Source organism: Toxorhynchites rutilus, chromosome 1, assembly GCF_029784135.1.
Source record: "Toxorhynchites rutilus septentrionalis strain SRP chromosome 1, ASM2978413v1, whole genome shotgun sequence".
Lineage (NCBI taxonomy): Eukaryota > Metazoa > Arthropoda > Insecta > Diptera > Culicidae > Toxorhynchites > Toxorhynchites rutilus.
In genome coordinates this window covers 71,172,622-71,194,811 of record NC_073744.1, presented here as the reverse complement: position 1 = coordinate 71,194,811, position 22,190 = coordinate 71,172,622, and the positions used below count along the sequence as shown (strand labels likewise).

Genomic DNA, 22,190 nt, shown 5'->3' with positions numbered 1-22,190 from the left:
CAACCTCGACCCACCTCCCTCCCCCCTTATCGCGTTACGTAATTTGTGCACGACGCCTTTTGAATATGTTGCCCAAGATCAATTTTTGGAATTCTGTGCTTTATATTCGGATTCGTATTGTTCAACTGTATATTGCGCGTTTCTGTGTTGGCAAACCAGATTGCCTTTATATAAGAGTGACAGGATGCAACTAGTAAAATTTGTAACAAAATAAACTTGAATGAAATTAAAATTCGATTTACGCGCAATTCACTTAATTACTTAATTATTCTAATAAAATAAGAAAAAATGTTCACGTGGACAACAGGGGGAGGGGTATGAAAATGTCCACGCTTGTCCACGGAGGGGGAGGAGGGAGTCTAAAATCGTGTGTGTTTTTGTCCTCGTGGTATGTGGACAGCCCTTTAATGATGACAAGTGTACTATTTTGAATTTTAAAGCCGTTTGCTATCATGAACAACAATGAGTTGAACTATAATATTCTCCGAGAAACAGAAATTGAAGCGGTATGTGGACGCTGGAAATGGGATTATTCCTTAGGGTGACCATTATGCCCCCACTTCCCCTACTGTAGTTACTGGGTGAATGATTTGAAGTGATACCAATGGTGCAACGGCTCCATCTACATTTTCTTCTGGAAAGGGCGCAACCTTTGTTGACTTTTTATGTATCAATATAACTCAAGACTGTAAGTCCTACAAAAATGCGACCTATAAGCAACTTCTAAGGGGGTATTCTAGTGTAGAGTCTTTCTAGCGATTTCCGAATGTATGTAATCTGATTACTTCGATCATAACAATAACAACTTACGTGAACCAAAGCCAAACACGAGCAACAGCTGCGAGGCGAGCGCCATTCTTCTGCCCTCGAGTCGTTATTTCATTTTGCAGCCCGAAATAGACTTGAGACTTGAGTAGCCACCAATCCTTCCTCCGAAAGAATGCCAAACTATCCGCGCTCAAAAGGCGACGGCAATTGAGAATTCACAACCGAACCAGCATCAGAATCCCCGCCGACACAGAGCGAGACAAAAAACAAAAACATTCCCAAAATGTTGCATTTCTTGACACCCACTCAAAACCCATTGAGGAGCTCTCGTACTCGCAACACAAGCGTCGTTTTCGCCGTGATGATGTGGAAATCATGATGAGTGACAATAAATTTTCCGTGCGCACACGCGTCCACCTCCTCCTGCGGGTTCTGGCCAGTAAGTAAACTCCCACATCAAAAACGGCAACGGCAAAAGTCGCCAGAAGAAAAAAAAAACATTTCCCGGGATTTCTTCCCGCTTTTCCCTCGCAGCATGACTAATCTTCGCAGCAGCAACAGCAGCATCACCGGCGGCACTAAAAGCATCAACATTTTTCTCCGGTCTCTGCGCTCGATGCTCCATCACCGTTACACGATCATCGGAGGATCCATTCTGAATTTTCTCCTCTCGCGGCTATAAATAAACAAATGGTGTTTACTTTGCAGCTGCAGTTTTTCGAAAATAGTATACAGTATAAACCCGCTTCTGCTCCTGCTGCCCGCGGCGGTGTCCAAAACTAGCGGTTGTAAACAAGGCGATCCGTTTGGCCAAGACCACTCTTCTAGGCTTCCAAGAGAGTGGTGGCAAGAGCAAAAACAAACGACGTATCAAAGCGCTTCCAGCAGTAGTCGCGGCATTTGATCGGGTGATTAGTTAACAAGAATTGGCCCGCAGATGGTTGAAGCAGGCAATACATGTGTGTTTTTTTCCATAACGGAAATGGATAGTTTAATCTGGTTGGCTTCTATGCACGCTGATGGGGTGTATATGCTCACCAACAGCACCCAGTAAAACGATGATTTATGGGCAGTTTCAGTAGAGAATTTCGGGATCAATTCTTAAAGAGCCGAGATTAGATGAAAGTTCGGACATAAATTGAAACCATTGGCTACCGGGCGGAACACTGTTTGCATCTGACGAACTTCATGCCATCTTGACTGACCGTTGGCAGCACCATCTCAAATATTTAGCAGTGAAACGTTGTGGGTGTAAGCACAAGGGTCTTCTGAGCTTTTTGCATACTTGCAATATTAAAAAAAAACAGGAAGTGGGTTATATCTATGGTATAACCGCAAGGGTGACGTAGGACTATCGTTGATTTAGAGATCATTTGTATGAAGTTGAATCTGAATTCTCTGAATGAATGAATATTTGGAGAACTTCGAAAACGAGAGCGTTACGTTGGAGGCACAAGGTTTTATGCATCCAATATTGGATACGGAAATATCCTACTGATGGGGAAGAATAATCTTCTGAAGCTATCCTGTTAATTGCGATTGATTGAAAAACCACAAAACCAAATGTATTTGGTCACAGTGTTACATGGATAGAAAACATTCAATTAAACTCTTTCACATGAATATATTTTGAAAATTCCCAAAGGAACTGGCAGATTATTTTCAGTAACGATTAGATATTTCCATATTTTCCTCGATACTGGAAGCCCACCAGTGGTTAATGCCAACTCGATAACCACCTGTTAATAGCACTTGATTGAAACATATTTGGTCACAGTGTAACATGGATAAAAAACATTCAATTAAACTCTTTCACATGAATATATTTTGAAAATTCCCAAAGGAACTGGCAGATTATTTTCCAGCAATGATTAGATCTTTCCGGAACTTTCTCGATGCTGAATGGCATCCTAACGGAAAGAGTTCTGCGCGTGTATGTGTCGATCCTTCGCCGTCCACCTCCTCCAGCACGTTAGGCAACGATGTTGTCTTGTCGATGTCCTCACGAAAAATGAATGTGTCTCACCACCAGAATATCGCTTAAGTATGCTTTTTGTGTGTGATTGAATCGAGAGAAGGTGTGGTTTACGATGGCAATTTGGAAGGCAAACTAGAGGGGAATGAACTCTCTGAGCTCGGAACTTTCGGCGACTGAGCAATAATCGATTGCGGGCGCATACAATATTGGATACGGAAATATCCTACTGATGGGGAAGAATAATCTTCTGAAACTATCCTGTTAATTGCGATTGATTGAAAAACCACAAAACCAAATGTATTTGGTCACAGTGTTACATGGATAGAAAACATTCAATTAAACTCTTTCACATGAATATATTTTGAAAATTCCCAAAGGAACTGGCAGATTATTTTCAGTAACGATTAGATATTTCCACATTTTCCTCGATACTGGAAGCCCACCAGTGGTTAATGCCAACTCGATAACCACCTGTTAATAGCACTTGATTGAAACATATTTGGTCACAGTGTAACATGGATAGAAAACATTCAATTAAACTCTTTCACATGAATATATTTTGAAAATTCCCAAAGGAACTGGCAGATTATTTTCAGTAACGATTAGATATTTCCACATTTTCCTCGATACTGGAAGCCCACCAGTGGTTAATGCCAACTCGATAACCACCTGTTAATAGCACTTGATTGAAACATATTTGGTCACAGTGTTAGATGGATAGAAAACATTCAATTAAACTCTTTCACATGAATATATTTTGAAAATTCCCAAAGGAACTGGCAGATTATTTTCCAGCAATGATTAGATCTTTCCGGAACTTTCTCGATGCTGAATGGCATCCTAACGGAAAGAGTTCTGCGCGTGTATGTGTCGATCCTTCGCCGTCCACCTCCTCCAGCACGTTAGGCAACGATGTTGTCTTGTCGATGTCCTCACGAAAAATGAATGTGTCTCACCACCAGAATATCGCTTAAGTATGCTTTTTGTGTGTGATTGAATCGAGAGAAGGTGTGGTTTACGATGGCAATTTGGAAGGCAAACTAGAGGGGAATGAACTCTCTGAGCTCGGAACTTTCGGCGACTGAGCAATAATCGATTGCGGGCGCATACAATATTGGATACGGAAATATCCTACTGATGGGGAAGAATAATCTTCTGAAACTATCCTGTTAATTGCGATTGATTGAAAAACCACAAAACCAAATGTATTTGGTCACAGTGTTACATGGATAGAAAACATTCAATTAAACTCTTTCACATGAATATATTTTGAAAATTCCCAAAGGAACTGGCAGATTATTTTCAGTAACGATTAGATATTTCCACATTTTCCTCGATACTGGAAGCCCACCAGTGGTTAATGCCAACTCGATAACCACCTGTTAATAGCACTTGATTGAAACATATTTGGTCACAGTGTTAGATGGATAGAAAACATTCAATTAAACTCTTTCACATGAATATATTTTGAAAATTCCCAAAGGAACTGGCAGATTATTTTCAGTAACGATTAGATATTTCCACATTTTCCTCGATACTGGAAGCCCACCAGTGGTTAATGCCAACTCGATAACCACCTGTTAATAGCACTTGATTGAAACATATTTGGTCACAGTGTTAGATGGATAGAAAACATTCAATTAAACTCTTTCACATGAATATATTTTGAAAATTCCCAAAGGAACTGGCAGATTATTTTCAGTAACGATTAGATATTTCCATATTTTCCTCGATACTGGAAGCCCACCAGTGGTTAATGCCAACTCGATAACCACCTGTTAATAGCACTTGATTGAAACATATTTGGTCACAGTGTAACATGGATAGAAAACATTCAATTAAACTCTTTCACATGAATATATTTTGAAAATTCCCAAAGGAACTGGCAGATTACTTTCAGTAACGATTAGATATTTCCACATTTTCCTCGATACTGGAAGCCCACCAGTGGTTAATGCCAACTCGATAACCACCTGTTAATAGCACTTGATTGAAACATATTTGGTCACAGTGTAACATGAATAGAAAACATTCAATTAAACTCTTTCACATGAATATATTTTGAAAATTCCCAGAGGAACTGGCAGATTATTTTCCAGCAATGATTAGATCTTTCCGGAACTTTCCCGATGCTGAATGGCATCCTAACGGAAAGAGTTCTGCGCGTGTATGTGTCGATCCTTCGCCGTCCACCTCCTCCAGCACGTTAGGCAACGATGTTGTCTTGTCGATGTCCTCACGAAAAATGAATGTGTCTCACCACCAGAATATCGCTTAAGTATGCTTTTTGTGTGTGATTGAATCGAGAGAAGGTGTGGTTTACGATGGCAATTTGGAAGGCAAACTAGAGGGGAATGAACTCTCTGAGCTCGGAACTTTCGGCGACTGAGCAATAATCGATTGCGGGCGCATACAATATTGGATACGGAAATATCCTACTGATGGGGAAGAATAATCTTCTGAAGCTATCCTGTTAATTGCGATTGATTGAAAAACCACAAAACCAAATGTATTTGGTCACAATGTTACATGGATAGAAAACATTCAATTAAACTCTTTCACATGAATATATTTTGAAAATTCCCAAAGGAACTGGCAGATTATTTTCAGTAACGATTAGATATTTCCACATTTTCCTCGATACTGGAAGCCCACCAGTGGTTAATGCCAACTCGATAACCACCTGTTAATAGCACTTGATTGAAACATATTTGGTCACAGTGTAACATGGATAGAAAACATTCAATTAAACTCTTTCACATGAATATATTTTGAAAAATCCCAGAGGAACTGGCAGATTATTTTCAGTAACGATTAGATATTTCCACATTTTCCTCGATACTGGAAGCCCACCAGTGGTTAATACCAACTCGATAACCACCTGTTAATAGCACTTGATTGAAACATATTTGGTCACAGTGTTACATGGATAGAAAACATTCAATTAAACTCTTTCACATGAATATATTTTGAAAATTGCCAAAGGAACTGGCAGATTATTTTCCAGCAATGATTAGATCTTTCCGGAACTTTCTCGATGCTGAATGGCATCCTAACGGAAAGAGTTCTGCGCGTGTATGTGTCGATCCTTCGCCGTCCACCTCCTCCAGCACGTTAGGCAACGATGTTGTCTTGTCGATGTCCTCACGAAAAATGAATGTGTCTCACCACCAGAATATCGCTTAAGTATGCTTTTTGTGTGTGATTGAATCGAGAGAAGGTGTGGTTTACGATGGCAATTTGGAAGGCAAACTAGAGGGGAATGAACTCTCTGAGCTCGGAACTTTCGGCGACTGAGCAATAATCGATTGCGGGCGCATACAATATTGGATACGGAAATATCCTACTGATGGGGAAGAATAATCTTCTGAAGCTATCCTGTTAATTGCGATTGATTGAAAAACCACAAAACCAAATGTATTTGGTCACAGTGTTACATGGATAGAAAACATTCAATTAAACTCTTTCACATGAATATATTTTGAAAATTCCCAAAGGAACTGGCAGATTATTTTCAGTAACGATTAGATATTTCCACATTTTCCTCGATACTGGAAGCCCACCAGTGGTTAATGCCAACTCGATAACCACCTGTTAATAGCACTTGATTGAAACATATTTGGTCACAGTGTTAGATGGATAGAAACCATTCAATTAAACTCTTTCACATGAATATATTTTGAAAATTCCCAAAGGAACTGGCAGATTATTTTCAGTAACGATTAGATATTTCCACATTTTCCTCGATACTGGAAGCCCACCAGTGGTTAATGCCAACTCGATAACCACCTGTTAATAGCACTTGATTGAAACATATTTGGTCACAGTGTTAGATGGATAGAAAACATTCAATTAAACTCTTTCACATGAATATATTTTGAAAATTCCCAAAGGAATTGGCAGATTATTTTCAGTAACGATTAGATATTTCCACATTTTCCTCGATACTGGAAGCCCACCAGTGGTTAATGCCAACTCGATAACCACCTGTTAATAGCACTTGATTGAAACATATTTGGTCACAGTGTTAGATGGATAGAAAACATTCAATTAAACTCTTTCACATGAATATATTTTGAAAATTCCCAAAGGAACTGGCAGATTATTTTCAGTAACGATTAGATATTTCCACATTTTCCTCGATACTGGAAGCCCACCAGTGGTTAATGCCAACTCGATAACCACCTGTTAATAGCACTTGATTGAAACATATTTGGTCACAGTGTTAGATGGATAGAAAACATTCAATTAAACTCTTTCACATGAATATATTTTGAAAATTCCCAAAGGAACTGGCAGATTATTTTCAGTAACGATTAGATATTTCCACATTTTCCTCGATACTGGAAGCCCACCAGTGGTTAATGCCAACTCGATAACCACCTGTTAATAGCACTTGATTGAAACATATTTGGTCACAGTGTAACATGAATAGAAAACATTCAATTAAACTCTTTCACATGAATATATTTTGAAAATTCCCAGAGGAACTGGCAGATTATTTTCCAGCAATGATTAGATCTTTCCGGAACTTTCCCGATGCTGAATGGCATCCTAACGGAAAGAGTTCTGCGCGTGTATGTGTCGATCCTTCGCCGTCCACCTCCTCCAGCACGTTAGGCAACGATGTTGTCTTGTCGATGTCCTCACGAAAAATGAATGTGTCTCACCATTAGAATATCGCTTAAGTATGCTTTTTGTGTGTGATTGAATCGAGAGAAGGTGTGGTTTACGATGGCAATTTGGAAGGCAAACTAGAGGGGAATGAACTCTCTGCGCTCGGAACTTTCGGCGACTGAGCAATAATCGATTGCGGGCGCATACAATATTGGATACGGAAATATCCTACTGATGGGGAAGAATAATCTTCTGAAACTATCCTGTTAATTGCGATTGATTGAAAAACCACAAAACCAAATGTATTTGGTCACAGTGTTACATGGATAGAAAACATTCAATTAAACTCTTTCACATGAATATATTTTGAAAATTCCCAAAGGAACTGGCAGATTATTTTCAGTAACGATTAGATATTTCCACATTTTCCTCGATACTGGAAGCCCACCAGTGGTTAATGCCAACTCGATAACCACCTGTTAATAGCACTTGATTGAAACATATTTGGTCACAGTGTTAGATGGATAGAAAACATTCAATTAAACTCTTTCACATGAATATATTTTGAAAATTCCCAAAGGAACTGGCAGATTATTTTCAGTAACGATTAGATATTTCCACATTTTCCTCGATACTGGAAGCCCACCAGTGGTTAATGCCAACTCGATAACCACCTGTTAATAGCCGCGCGTGTATGTGTGTGTAGCGATGTCTTCCCAGGGAACCGTTTGTGGCATCACTCTCCTCCTGATAGATTCCCTTCTGGCCTAGGGTGCACAAACAGGCTCTTGGTGACACCGTTCATCCGCGCTTTCATGATAAATAAAGAGCTTCACCGCAACAGCGACAACATGCTCCAATCGCTGTTCAATTAGAACTGAGTGGATTTCCGAGCGCCGCTCGCTTATATACCGATTGGTGATTTCAATAGCCTGTTTTGAAAGCAATTTTAAGACTATTGAAACAAGTTTTTGGATCAAAAAGTAACAAGTATATAACGCGTAGACATTTTATCTTTCGAATGAAGTGTTTATCATACCATTTTGTTCAGTTGTTTAGGAGCTATTAACGCTCAAAATCTCGGTCTCCGGCGTAACGCTTTCGTTTTCGAAACTTTGATTTTACACCCCGGTATAGAAATGAAAGACGTAGTCCTACGTCAAAATAGACCACTTTTTGAATAGGACCAACAAAATTTTCTTGATTTTTTACAAAAATTATATTAAAAAACTAAAAAACCTACAAAATTATGGTCAGAGGATAAAATGTAGAGAAGTTTCCCAATTTTCATAAAAAAATACCATTTTTTTAATTTCGCTGAGAAAAAAATATTTTGAAAATTAAAAATATTGCGATATAGTGTATTCGACAAAAGTTTAGATCTGATTGAAATATGAACTTTCATCGAAGACGTCCTTTTTCTATCTTTTATAGTTTCTGGAATATATGGAATATTTGTGTGGAGACTCCTGAAAAAATAATGTTTTACTCGTAACATTTTTGTGTGTAAATTTGCGCGTTTGACATATTTTTGACATGTTTTTGAAATATATAGCAGATTTTTTTTCTATTTAGAAACATGTGAAGAACATGTCAAACGAGTAAAAGAGAGTTTTTTCATGAGTCTTCATACGCAAATGCCTTATATTCCAGAAATTATGAAAGATAGAAAGTTAATATCTTCGACAAAAGTTCAAATTTCAATAAGATCTAAAACATCGTCGAATACACTTTATTGCTATCTTGACTTTAAACCAAATCAGAATTAGCTGTAATTTTTTCAAAGAAAACATGAAAAAGTTGTTAGAAAAACTTTTTCCCCTAAAACTGCCCATCTTCCGATGTACGGACGACTTGTTGGAATTGTAAGGGCTATTCACATTTTTTTTTTGAGAATTTAAAAAAATACTTTTTCGAGAAATATGAGTTTGAATTTTTAAGAACATTCTTTTAGCGATTTTTTTTTAATATTTCTTGATATTTTTCAGGAAAATTCAAACAATTTTCTACATTTCACTCTTGGACCAAATTTTTATAAAAAATTAAGAAAAAAAATTTTGGTTTTTTTCGAAAAGTCGTCTTGTTCTGTTTTGAAGATTTCAAGTATCCAAAGCTGCTTAAATGACCCATGTCTTTACACCCACAACGTTTCACTGCTATCTGAGATGGTGCTACCAACTCCTAATGAAATTCGTCATCTGTGAATCCTTCAAGAATGCAAATGTTTGATATTGCTGAAATTTTGACGTGAGACTACGTCTAACCGGAATATAGGGGGGTGAAATGAAACCTAAACATGAAACATGCAGGAAACAATGCTTATAACTCGAACATTTCTTAATAGATCAGAAAGATGCTTGCATCAATTGTTAGGAAATGTTTCTACGCATCTATCACAATTAATAAAATGTTACTTTTCCTGAGATGAGCAATTGAATAACTGTAAAACGTTAGGTGCTATCTAAAAACGCCCCAACTGCCCGTTTTGATTGGCCCGATTTTCGGTTCCCCAAAAACGGTAGCGGTTATATCGTAGAAATAACCCACCCATTTATTCATTAAAAAAATATTTAAAAAATAATGAAAAATTTACACTGGAAAAAACATATTTCAAAATCAAAATTTATTTTTCTCAATACCTTTTCATTTTCTTAAATTCTCAAAAATATAAATAGCCCATACAATAACCAACAAGTCCATCCATACATTATGGGCACTGTTTTTTAAACCTTGTTTTCTTCAAAGTTAAAATAGCGGTACCTTTACACCTATCCCTCGATTTACAAAAAAAGATATCCGATTTCGCTATGTAAAACCGTGTAAAACGAAATAAACTCCAATGTGTGCTCAATTCGATCATTCATATGAGTAAAACAAAAGTAAAACATTTTCAAAAATCTACTTATGAAATTCATTATAGATTATGAATACAAATAAAACGAACCTTCAACAAACTAAAGTGTAATGAGTTTATTCGCTATCATCAATTTTAGGAACTACCACCCTTTCTATTCCGATTGGTATGATGTCATCTTCATCACTTGAGCATTCCTGATTCTGGTTCAACGATCGACGAATTTAGGAAAATCCCAAATACGATTCAGACTTCGTAATAAAATAGTCAATCAACAGCTGTGTATATGGTTTCGCTTTGCAGACCTACTCATTTTGACTCCAGCATTCGTTATTATCTCGTTGGAAGTGAAGAGTTGATTCATTTTTCTCCTGCCATATCTATAACTTCCCATTTTTTGTCGATGTATCGGCACAAAAAACTATAAATTGTCAACTTGTTCTAAAACATAAACTCGTACTCGCAGTCAGAAATATGATAATTTTTTACTTACTTCACCATGAATTACATATGAATATTTTTGTAGTTTTCCAAAATTCGTTATTTTATAAACCGTGTAAAAGCGAAATTGTGTTAAACAGGTAACGTGTAAACAGAGCTACTAGGTACCTTGTTTCAATGCGTTTAACCCCGTTTGCGTAGAAGGTACACATTCTAATTAAATTGATGAATGAACTTGATTCACTCTGACAGAACGGATTGACGGAAAATGCCTTGGTTGAGCGCAAAATGTACTATTTCAGAGTGCGGTTAAGACTGCAGCGATGACGATGAACTCGAGTTTGACGATTCTATTGAGGAATATTGCCTAAGATGATTGAAAATGGGAAGTATATGCTTTAAGGGGGTATTCTAGTGTAGAGACACGAATTTCGGACTTTTTTTCAAGCTCCGTAAAAATAAAACAAAGAATAATTTGGTTCATCTAGCTTTTAACAATGAAACGAAAGTTAAACGGAAAAAACATCTTCATAACTAGAATAGTTAAGAGCTGCTGAAGTGAGAGGTTCAAAAAAAAGTTGTGCCATGGCGTACACGATTCCAGTCCTTCTGGTTATCAGAAACAAACAAAATCGTACAAATTCTGAATCAGTAAAGATGTCGCTATGGCATGAACATCATACAAGTCAAAAACATGTTTTTTTTGCAAAATGGCGGCCGTTTAAAAAACAAAATACGGTTTAAAACGTTTTTTCTTACGTTTCCCGATTTTTCAAAAATAGTTAAATTTAAAAAATATTGTTTTTTTAGAGGTTCATGCGATAGGGAGATGCCTGCAGATTGTATCCATATAATTTCGACATTAATTGGTTCAGTACAACTTGAGTTATCGTGTACGCCAGTTTGAAAAAAATAGTTTCGAGAAAAACGCGTTTGAAATTCATTGTTATGGCCGTAACTGGATAGGTACCGCATCACTAAAATGGCTCTAACTCGGTAAATAATAGGATTTTCGATAAGTTCTGTTCTAGGGTATATTCTTGAAGGCCTAAACTACAGAAATATGAAGGAAAACAAAATTTGTTTTTTTTTTCATATTTCTAGCCTAGAATAATCCCTTAACATCTATGTTGTGCAATCATAGTCATGCCTGTAATAGATGGTAGAGACTATTATGCTGAACGCAACCAGATGTTTATGCAGTTCCAACCTTACACCCCCTTTTCACTCTATTTTGAATAACAGAATGGCACACTCTGACGCACAACTGTTCATTGATTGAAACATATTTCGAAATTGTTCAGTCATAGTGAACCAAGTCACAAAAAGCGCTTCATTGGTTCAGTCAGAGTGGACCTTGTACGTATTGGAAGCCAAATAACTGCCTTTTTTGACATTATATTTGTTGTTTTTTTTTACATTTTTTATACATCAAAGTATTGCCAGAGGGCAGTTAATTTTTCTGGGAACAATACTGAACGAAAAATAAATGCTCCGAAAATTGCAGCGCACTAAATTTCAAGCTCGTTTTTCTCGAAATCATAAAAAAATGTCAAATGGTCCGGTCTGACTTAACACTGACCATGTTTTTTTTTTGCAAAAATACTACTAATGTATTACTTATAACATTGTTGTGCGTTAATTCTCCGGATTACCAGGATCGGCAAACTTTTATCTGTTTAAGAACATGTAAATCACGATAATGTACACACGAAAATGTTACGAGTAAAACATGAGTTTCACAGAAGTCTCCATGCAAATATGCGTTATATTTCAAAAGTTATAAGAGATAGGAAGTTGACGTCTTTGACACAAGTTCATATTAAAATATTATCTAAAATTTTACCGAATCACTATCTTGACTCTAAACTAAATTGGGATGACAGGGGAACTTCGATATAACGTACAAAATTTCAATGTATTAAATATCACTTCAGAATCGGTATCTAGAGTTTCATGAACAATTAGTTAAATAATTCTGCCAATCTTACAGATTCACAAAGGTCGTTTATCAGCCTCGGTGTAGGTTCCTAAGTTCCAATTAGGGCATCGGAATTTTCATAAAAATAATCTCGGGTTTTGCCTGTTCCAAATATGGGAACACTTGTGCTGAAGAATAAAGGTGCAAATGGTTATTTCAAAATTCAACATGTATATTTTGTTTCGTTGTTCTATGTCGGTAGCACTGCATTGTTCATTATATGCCGATTTCGAAGGTCATTTTTGTTCTGATTATGTTCAGAAAAAAAACGCTCGCAAGTTGTCGAGGAGTGAGCCATAATGAGAACGTTAGAAACAAGGCATTGAATCCCCAAAAATGTGAGCGAATCGTTAATTTTTTTAATCAAATTTTTGTCCACCAATTCTGCAAATGTTCGTTTTTTGAAACTGTGATTTCCTTACGGAGTAATTTTATCTTTAAGGTACTAAATTCATTCTCCAAATTTTGTATATTCCCATCGTAGAACCCTGGAAACGGATCAACCTAAAAATTATTGCCGCTTTTCAAATGATCTTCAAATTTTATAACATTGGACATTGAAACAACGTAAGATTCCTCGCAGATATTAGTGAGAATGATAAAATGAAAATCTTTCCGCTCTTCATACAGCATCGTGTATTCAGGTTTTTCAGCCTTGAACAAACGATTCAATCTGTTGATATGCGGCAAAACATGCTCCAAATTTCCGTCTTTATGAAACTGATCAATTTTTGCATTATAAATGATTTTATGATCAGCAGCACCAAGCGATACTGCGGCGTCAAAGCAATCATGTACCTTAACGTAGCTTTCATCAAATGTAAGAAATTTTACATGAAAAGAGTTTTTCTGACAACTTATTAATGTTTTCTTTGAAAAATTAGTTCGTAACATTTTTATGTATAAATTGTCACGATTTATATGTTCTGAAACCTTTTTTTCTATTTAGAAACACGTCAAGAACATGTCAAACGTGAGAATTTATACACACAAATGTTACATTATTTCTTCAGGAGTCTTCATATAAAATATAGTTTCATAAAGAAACTATAAATGATAGAAAGTTGACGTCTTCGACAAAGGTTAGTATTATTACACTATATAGTATAATACTATCTTGACTTCAAACAAAATTAGAGTTAGAATTAGTATTTTTTTCAAAGAAAACATGAAAAAGTTGTTGTTAGAGAAACCTTTTCCCTGTGAAAGTATCAATCTTTCGATATATGGATGACTCGTTGGAAATTGTAAGGGATATTCACATTTTTTTTTGAAAATTAAAAAAAAATAAGTTTTTGAGAAAAATGAGTTTTAATTTTAAAAATAATAGTTTTTTCAGCGATTTTTTTAAAATTTTTTTTTTCGTAATTTTTAAGAAAATTTTCTACATTTCATCCATTAACCCTTTCACTACGGCAGTATGTTCCGTCGGAATGCTACCGCTGAACGAAGCACTGCGCCGAAAGGTATGCATATCGCGCTGGTGTGATGTGCAGTATCACCCTGATGTCGTCTATAGACGACACTCGTACAGAAAGGTCATCGCGCAGTTGTCGCCTATAGATGACGCCCGTAGCGAAAGGGTTAACCAGAATTTTGTAGGTATCATAGTTTTTGAGTTAAAGATTTTCGTAAAAAATTAGGAGAAAGGGCCTGGCCGGGTAAGGGAGTAAAAAGTGCCCCTAAAACAAATCACTATCTGTATGGCAAATATTGTATAAGATATTAAATAAGAAATTTTGACGGTTTATTTGAACCCCTATGTGGTTTAACATTGGATCTATAGTGAAAAACGTACTTTTTCGTTTATTTCACGCCATCCTCAAAACCTTCGAGATAAAAATTTGAAAAAAATACTGAATGTGCATCTTACTACGGTGTTTCAAGAAAAATTATCGAGAAATTTTATCAAAAATTTTAGTACTAAAAAAATATTGAAATATTGAAAAAAAATTTTTTGGGATTTAGAGGTTCAGTACTACTCTAATACATATTTAAATGTGTTCCTACGGCTTTTCTAGATATGCGTGATTTTTTCAGATTTTTTCCAGTGTTGCGCGGTACAAAAATGTATCGAAATAATATATTAAATATAAATATTAGGCTGTCAAAAAAGTCCTGCGGTATTTTTTTCGAATTTTCATTTGTTCATAAAATTAGTTACAATAATCTGTTTTAAGTCAAATATGCGCCGTTTTTTTCGATTACTTGTTCCCAACGAGATGCCAACTTCATAATACCCCTGTTATAGAAGCTCGCTTCCTTATTGGCAAAAAAACTCGGATAGCCAATTTTCACAGGCCTCTTTTGTGGCTAACTTTTGACTACCTAGCTCGTTCGCCATGGACAAAAACAGGTGGTAGTCACTTGGTGCAAGGTCCGGACTATACGGCGGATGCAAAAGAACCTCCCATCCGAGCTCCCGGAGCTTCTGGCGCGTCACCAAAGAAGTGTGTGGCCTGGCGTTGTCCTGATGGAAGACAATGCGGCCTCTGTTTATCAAAGATGGCCTCTTCTTCATGAGTGCTACCTTCAAGCGGTCCAGTTGTTGGCAGTACAGGTCCGAATTGAGCGTTTGGCCATAGGGAAGCAGCTCATAATAGATTATTCCTTGACAATCCCACCAAACACACAGCAGAACCTTCCTCGCCGCTTCAGCGGGCTTCGACCACGACCGTTTGCGCTTCACGTTGTCGTAAGTGATCCACTTTTCATCGCCAGTCACCATCCGCTTCAGAAACGGGTCGATTTTGTTGCGATTCAGCAGCGATTCACATGCGTCGATACGGTCAAAGATGTTTTTTTTTGCGTCAACGTGTGTGGCACCCATACATCGAGCTTCTTTGTGAATCCAAGCTTCTTCAAATGGTTAATAACGGTTTGATGACTTATCCCCAGCTCTTGGCCGATGCTACGGCTGCTACTATGCCGGTCTTTCTCGGCTAATTCAGCGGTTTTGTTGCAATTTTCGACGACAGGCCTTCCGGAGCGTGGCGCATCTTCGACGACCTCTACACCAGAACGAAAACGTTGAAACCATCGTTGTGCGGTGGAAATGGAAACTGTATCGGGTCCATAAACTGCACAAATTTTATTGGCAGCTTGAGATGCATTTTTGCCTTTGTCATAGTAGTACTGTAAAATATGTCGGATTTTCTCTTTATCTTGCTCCATATTTGCGACACTATAACTCACGAACGACTTAACCAAACAAAACACTGTCAAGGACTATATTATAGCGCGCAATACCAAATACCTTTCCAACAAGCTATAGTATGACTCGATACAATGAATACAACTAGAACTACGCGCTTACAACGACACCTCGCGGAAATACCGCAGGACTTTTTTGACAGCCTAATATATTTCCAAAGAGTCTGGCTGGGTAAGGGAGTGAAAAGTCCCCCAAACCAAATAACCAGCTGTATGAAAAATGTTGTATATGGTACTAAATAAAACATTTTGGCAGTAGTACCATATATTTGAGTCCTTATATGGTAAACCATAGGATTTATGGTGAAAAATGCACCTTTTTCGTTTTTTTCTCGCCATTCTCAAGTTGACACACAAATATGAAAAAAAAAAATACTGAAAGTACATCTCACTTAGGTGTGTCAATATTTTAAAACAATTTTTTCAGCAGAAAATCAAACACTAAAAAAATTTTAAATTAATTTTTATTTTTATTTTGAATTAAATTATTTTTTTTTTTGAGATTCAGTACTACTCTAGTTTGTAATCAAATTTCTTCCCACTTCCTATTTTAGGTATATGTGATTTTTTCAGAATTTTTAGAGTGTTTTTCGCGGTACAAAAAAAACATATTTTCATTTAGAAATTTTGAAAAAAAAATACTCCGAGACCCAATTTTACTCTAATTTTTATTTAAATGCGTTCGTATGTGTTGTTGTTTTCCACATGTAGCGTCATTTTTTCTTGAATTTTTAAGAGGATTGCGAGAAAAAAATGTGTTTTTTGGCCTTTGGGCATTTTTAATTTATTTTGAATTTAGAGACCCATTACTGCTCTAATATTTTTTAAATTTTGTTTTTCATATATCTAAATTTTGTCGGTATATTTAGAGAATTGCGCTGTACAATTGTTTTTGTCTTATCTTAAAATATATGAGGTTATCTTTACATTGGATTTAGATGGTTTACCAAATTCATGAGAGTCAGCAGTACGATAGAGCTCTGTGAGAAAAAAATAAAGTCCTTGTGAAAAGATCATTCGGGTTAATGAGAAGAACACTTAAAAAAATCCGAATTGTTTTTATTTATTTTTTTTATTTTAATCTTACAATTGATGAAAAATAGTTTGAGGATATTTATCGATACACCTAAGTAAGATATACTTTTAGTATTTTTCCATATTTTTGTCTCAAGGCTATTGAGAATGGCATAGAAAAAAAGGAAAAGGTGCATTTTTCACCATAGATTATATGGTGTAGCATATAAGGACTCAAATATTTGGTACTACTGCCAAAATGTTTTACTTAGTACCCTATACAATATTTTCCATACAGCTGGTGATTTGGTTTGGGGGACCTTTTACTCCCTTACCCAACCAGACTCTTTGGAAATATAAAAAAATATTTTTCTGTACCGCGCAACACTGAAAAAAATAGGAACACATTTAAATATGAATTAGAGTAGTACTGAATCTCTAAATACCAAAAAAAAAAATTTCAAAATTTCAATTTTTTTTTAGTACTAAAAATTTTAATGAATTTTTTTTTTTGATAATTTTACGTAGTAAGATGCACATTCAGTATTTTTTTCAATTTTTTGAGGATGGCGCGAAAAAAACGGGAAGATACGTTTTTCACTATAGATCCCATGTTAAACCACATAGGGGTTCAAATAAACCGCCAAAATTTCGTATTTAATATCCTTTACAATATTGGCCATACAGCTGGTGATTTGGTTTGGGGGCACTTTTTACTCCCTTACCCGGCCAGGCCCTTTCTTGTCCCTTTTCGAAAGGTAGTCAAATTCTTTTTTGGAGATTTTTTTTATTGTATGAGTTATTGATAGTTATATTTTTAAATTAAGGGGGAACCCCGGTCTGGAGATTCCAAAAATCGGATTTTGGTTTTTTGCATTTTTTGGGAAGCTTATGCCTGATTTCGTTGGAAAGTTACAGCCAAAAGTATGAGGTCACTTCAAGGGATATAGTATCGATGTTCGCATTTTTAAACGCGTTTTTCTCGAAACCATGTTTTTTAACTGGTGGTATCGATATCTGGAAAATAACTCATTTTTAACGAAAATGGGTGCCATTTTAGCTATTTTTCGAATTTTCAAAAACCCCTACGTAACACTTTAGGTATTGTTCTACTTCTACTGGAAAAAAGTTTTAATGTTTTTCAAACACCAAATTTTTCATGTTCTCTTTGAACATTGATGATTTGAACAATCCTCCAGAGTTTTTTTTCTTTCTTTGCAAGAGATTTTCAGCCGAAAGCTGGTTCACCTCTGCCCGCCAGAGTTCTGGAACCGTGTCATCTTGTCGGATGAGTAATAGTTCCAACTATTCAATAAGAAACGGCAAGGAAGAGTTTGACGAAAGAACGGTGAGGGACTCCAGGACCTTTTTCTTTGTGCTGATCACATTATAAAAATGATGGTCAGGTTTGTAGCTTGAAATTTTTTCTGCTGGTTGTGATATGTTGTTTTTCAATGAATGTTTTATATTATTGAATTCAGAAAAAAAAATGCAGTCACTCTTCAACACGAGAAAAAAGCTATACAGATGTTAAAATTCTTGCAAACAGTTTCAATAATAATTTCAAATTACACAACTCAAAATATTCCTATGGGCTGGTGTAATAGCCAATAGAAATCAGGAAATCACAGAATTAAATTTTAGCCCTATTGGAAACAACAATTTCTACCAGAACCAGACGACGTTTTGATGGAAATGGTTATTGCCGCTGTCTCCATCCCGCACTGATGCTTTCCCCAGGTCCAGTCCGGTCCGAAAACTGTAAACACTGAAAGTAAGGGGCGCTGTCTCCGTTTTACTCTCACTCTTTCGTACGCACTACGCCTTTAGGGACCCCTCGAAGTAATTCTAACGAAGCAACAGAAGCACTTACTAATGCATTTCGGTGTCTTCATTCTTCCGTTCGCTTCACTGGGTTTTATTTTCAGCGGAATATCTAATCCACAAACAGCAACAGCTGATGTGTGATTACATCTTTCCTCTACTGCGAGCTTTAGTAAACCTATCAACTAGCCAGTTTATCAATTTTCTTCCCTCACTTCTCCAATAAGACACATAACATCACTCAAAATTGTGTAATTGTTTCGAGCTAATTGTGGCGCATTACAATCATATATTTTCTTTGAATAGAAAAAAAAAATACACAAGTATGTATCTTACATTCACGTATTCCAAAATAGATCGACTTCCACTGCAACACAAACATTACTCCGTTTCTTCCGATGACACTTCCATTTTAGCTTCCAACATTCATGTCTGGAAATTCACTTCATCTCACTTCGCACACAATCCGTGATGCATTTTCCTCGGGGGAGAAATTGTAATTATTTTCCCGTTCATTTTGGCACAATCACGTATTTCTATTTCTTCAGCTGTAACAAAAATATATATCTATATAAACTTGCGCAATTGTCAGCCACTGGAAATGAGAAGTTATTCGATTTTCCGTTTCCTCATCTTGGAAGCTGTATTGCCATCATTCATCTTCGCCAGCACCGGATTCTCATCAGCGTCAGAATTTCATCTCTCGACTCTCCGGAGACTTTCCGCGTAGCAAAAGGTGACCACTGAATCAAACTCGCGAAAATGTGCACTTCGGAACCGGCTGGCAACAACACATCTTTCACACAAATGCCCCAACGATTCGCTAGTTCCAATTTAAGTTTCGTGAAAAACGTCGAGACGTCCCGTTAAACAAAATAACAATCGAGATTTCAAAGCCGCAGTCAAAATACAATCCATACACACATCGATCAGTGAAAAGAGGAAGAAAACCGCGTCCGAACTGCAGCGCACCGACTCTGGGTTTGCTGTGGCATACGAAGCGATTCGGAAAGCTTTCTCAACCGCAGCAGAATCCGAGCAACAACAAACACTACACACGCAAGCGGCAGGGGAGCTTCTTTTCCCGTTCGCTCGGGAAAAGGTATTCTGTGTTCATATTTTTGCACAGCTCACTGCTCTCACAAACACAGGCGTAATTTTGACAACCTAAGAAATCGAGATAGAAAATATAAGGTGGGAATATTGCTAATGGTACGTTTACATTAGGGAGATCTATAGTTAAAGATGGATTTATTCACGCGAAAATAAATGTAAACGGGTGAGAATATATCTAGATCAACATGTCAAAAGGGCCTATCTTCTTTGATCGATTCTCTTCATCTACATTCTCTTTCATTAATAACTCAGCAGTAACAGCCTTTTCTGATGTGTTCGACGATAAGGAGAGTGAAAGAGAGTCTTGTTTATCAAATTACATGGTAAAACTGGAGCAAAATCTTTTGACGTAGGATTACGTCTTTCGGGAACATATTGGGGTACAAATTGAAAATCGAGAATCGAGCACATCGCGAAAATTGTCCAATTTCAAACGCTTATTGCTCAGCCATTTCATGATGGATCGATGAAATTTTTGCGTCAATCGATTTCGGCACTCCATAACAATTTTTATATATTGAATAAAATAATATATATCATTAAACTAACTATCAAACAATTGAAAATTCTCAATCCCTATCCTAACGGAAATACCCACTTCTGATTGGTCGAAATTGACAACACATGCGGCGGTTCCCTAACAGAGACATCAAAACCAAGCTGCCTAGGGGAAATCAGCATTGCAAATACATGAAAGTAGGGGGAGCTTTTGCTCCCGCCGAGATGTGTTCCAAAACAGAGACATCAAAATCAAATGAAAGTCGGGGGCATTTTTATATTGCAAGTAAGAAGAGTGATACGAATAATTCTAGCAAATAAAATTTATATTTGGAACTTTAATGTTGGTTGCTTCGTGAAATTCTATATCAATGTCCGATCGTGTATTGTGAAAATATAGCAAAAGGTTAGTGTGTGGATGGTGAATGTAATCCTCTCTTTTACATCTAACATATTTCGCCTGAAATGCGCTGCCTACCCTGTTATACATACCGTGTCTATGCGACACAGCCCTGTCACCCATATTTCGCCTGTTTTGAGGTTCGTGCTAGCCCTGTATCATTCAACCCAATCAAGCAGCACGAGTTCTCGGCCTCTTTCGGATTCGGACTGCGGTATAGATAAGTCGTGTTCTCTGCGGCTCTCTGAAACATTTCCAAAATGGCTGGTGTCTTGGTGGCTGGAACCGCACAGTTAGGTGTAAAATTGTATACGATAGCCGTTGTGTTAATACTTTCCCGTACAACATAGAGTCTCACTACATATAGTACATATAGTATTAGGTGTACATATAGTATTAGGTATCGTTAGTCCAATCAAAATTCGGATTGGGTTGAATAAACAATCAGAAAGTAAAAATTATAAAAGAAAATTACCTTTTCCATTTCAAATATATTTTCGCTATATTAAAGTAACATGTTTTACTGATAAGAAAAATTGATAATTGTATTCGGTATTAATAATGATCTTATATTACATTGGTGAATTTTTGACGTAGGATTACGTCTTTCGGGAACACATTGGGGTACAAATTGAAAATCGAACATCGAGCACATCGTGAAAATTGTCCAATTTAAAACACTTATTGCTCAGTCATTTCTTGATGGATTGATGAAATTTTTGCGTCAATCAATTTCGGCACTCCATAACAATTTTTTATATTGAAGAAAATAATATATGACATGAAACTAACTATCGAACTATTGGAAATTGTCAACCTTTATCCTAACGGAAATACCCACTTCTTATTGGTCGAAAGTGACGACACATACGGCGGGTCCCTAACAGAGACATCAAAACTAAGCTGCCTGGGGGAAATCGGCATTGCAAATACATTCAAGTAGGGGGAGCTTTTGTTCCTACCGAAATGTATTCCCTAACAGAGACATCAAAACCAAGCTGCCTTGGGGAAATCGACATTGCAAATACATGAAAGTAGGTGGAACTTTTGTTCCCACCGAAAAGTGTTCCCTAACAAAGACATATAAACCAAGGTACCCGGGGGCGTTTTTATATTGCAAGTAAGGTGAGGATACGATAATTCTAGCAAGTAAAATTTGAATTTGGATCTTTAAAGTTGGTTGCTTCGTGAATACTCATAACAATGACCGATCGTGTATTGTGAAAAAAATAACATAAGTGTAAGTGTAAAATTGCATATGGTAGCAGTTGTGTTAAAAATGACTTGATAAATGAAACGATTTATTTCAATTTTCATAAATAAAAACCAAGGTGTGCTCCCGCTCGAGAACGGGTGGGTTTAAGCTGTCTGTTTTGTTGTGTTCATTTGTACCCAAGGAAAGCTCATTCGGCGAGAAAAAAATGGGAAATGTGGAGGAATATTCGAAAAAGTGATTTCCCATATACTCTACATATAGTATTGGGTG

The 22,190-nt window shown here is 36.7% G+C and overlaps 1 protein-coding gene across 2 annotated transcripts in view; it reads right to left on the bottom strand.

Moving 5' to 3' along the window:
• The window catches only part of LOC129765470 (probable serine/threonine-protein kinase DDB_G0278901), a 235,446-nt gene extending 215,715 nt beyond the window's left edge, over nucleotides 1-19,731 (bottom strand). Inside the window, exons 1-2 of one of the 2 annotated variants that reach the window (XM_055765841.1) lie at nucleotides 19,615-19,729; nucleotides 19,027-19,238 (exon numbers count right to left, since the gene is read on the bottom strand). The gene's annotated coding sequence lies outside the window, so the exon portion shown is untranslated. Of the gene's footprint in view, nucleotides 1-19,026 lie in introns of both variants that reach the window. The other variant, XM_055765833.1, reaches the window with a different exon arrangement.
• Nucleotides 19,732-22,190: the final 2,459 nt, after the last annotated feature.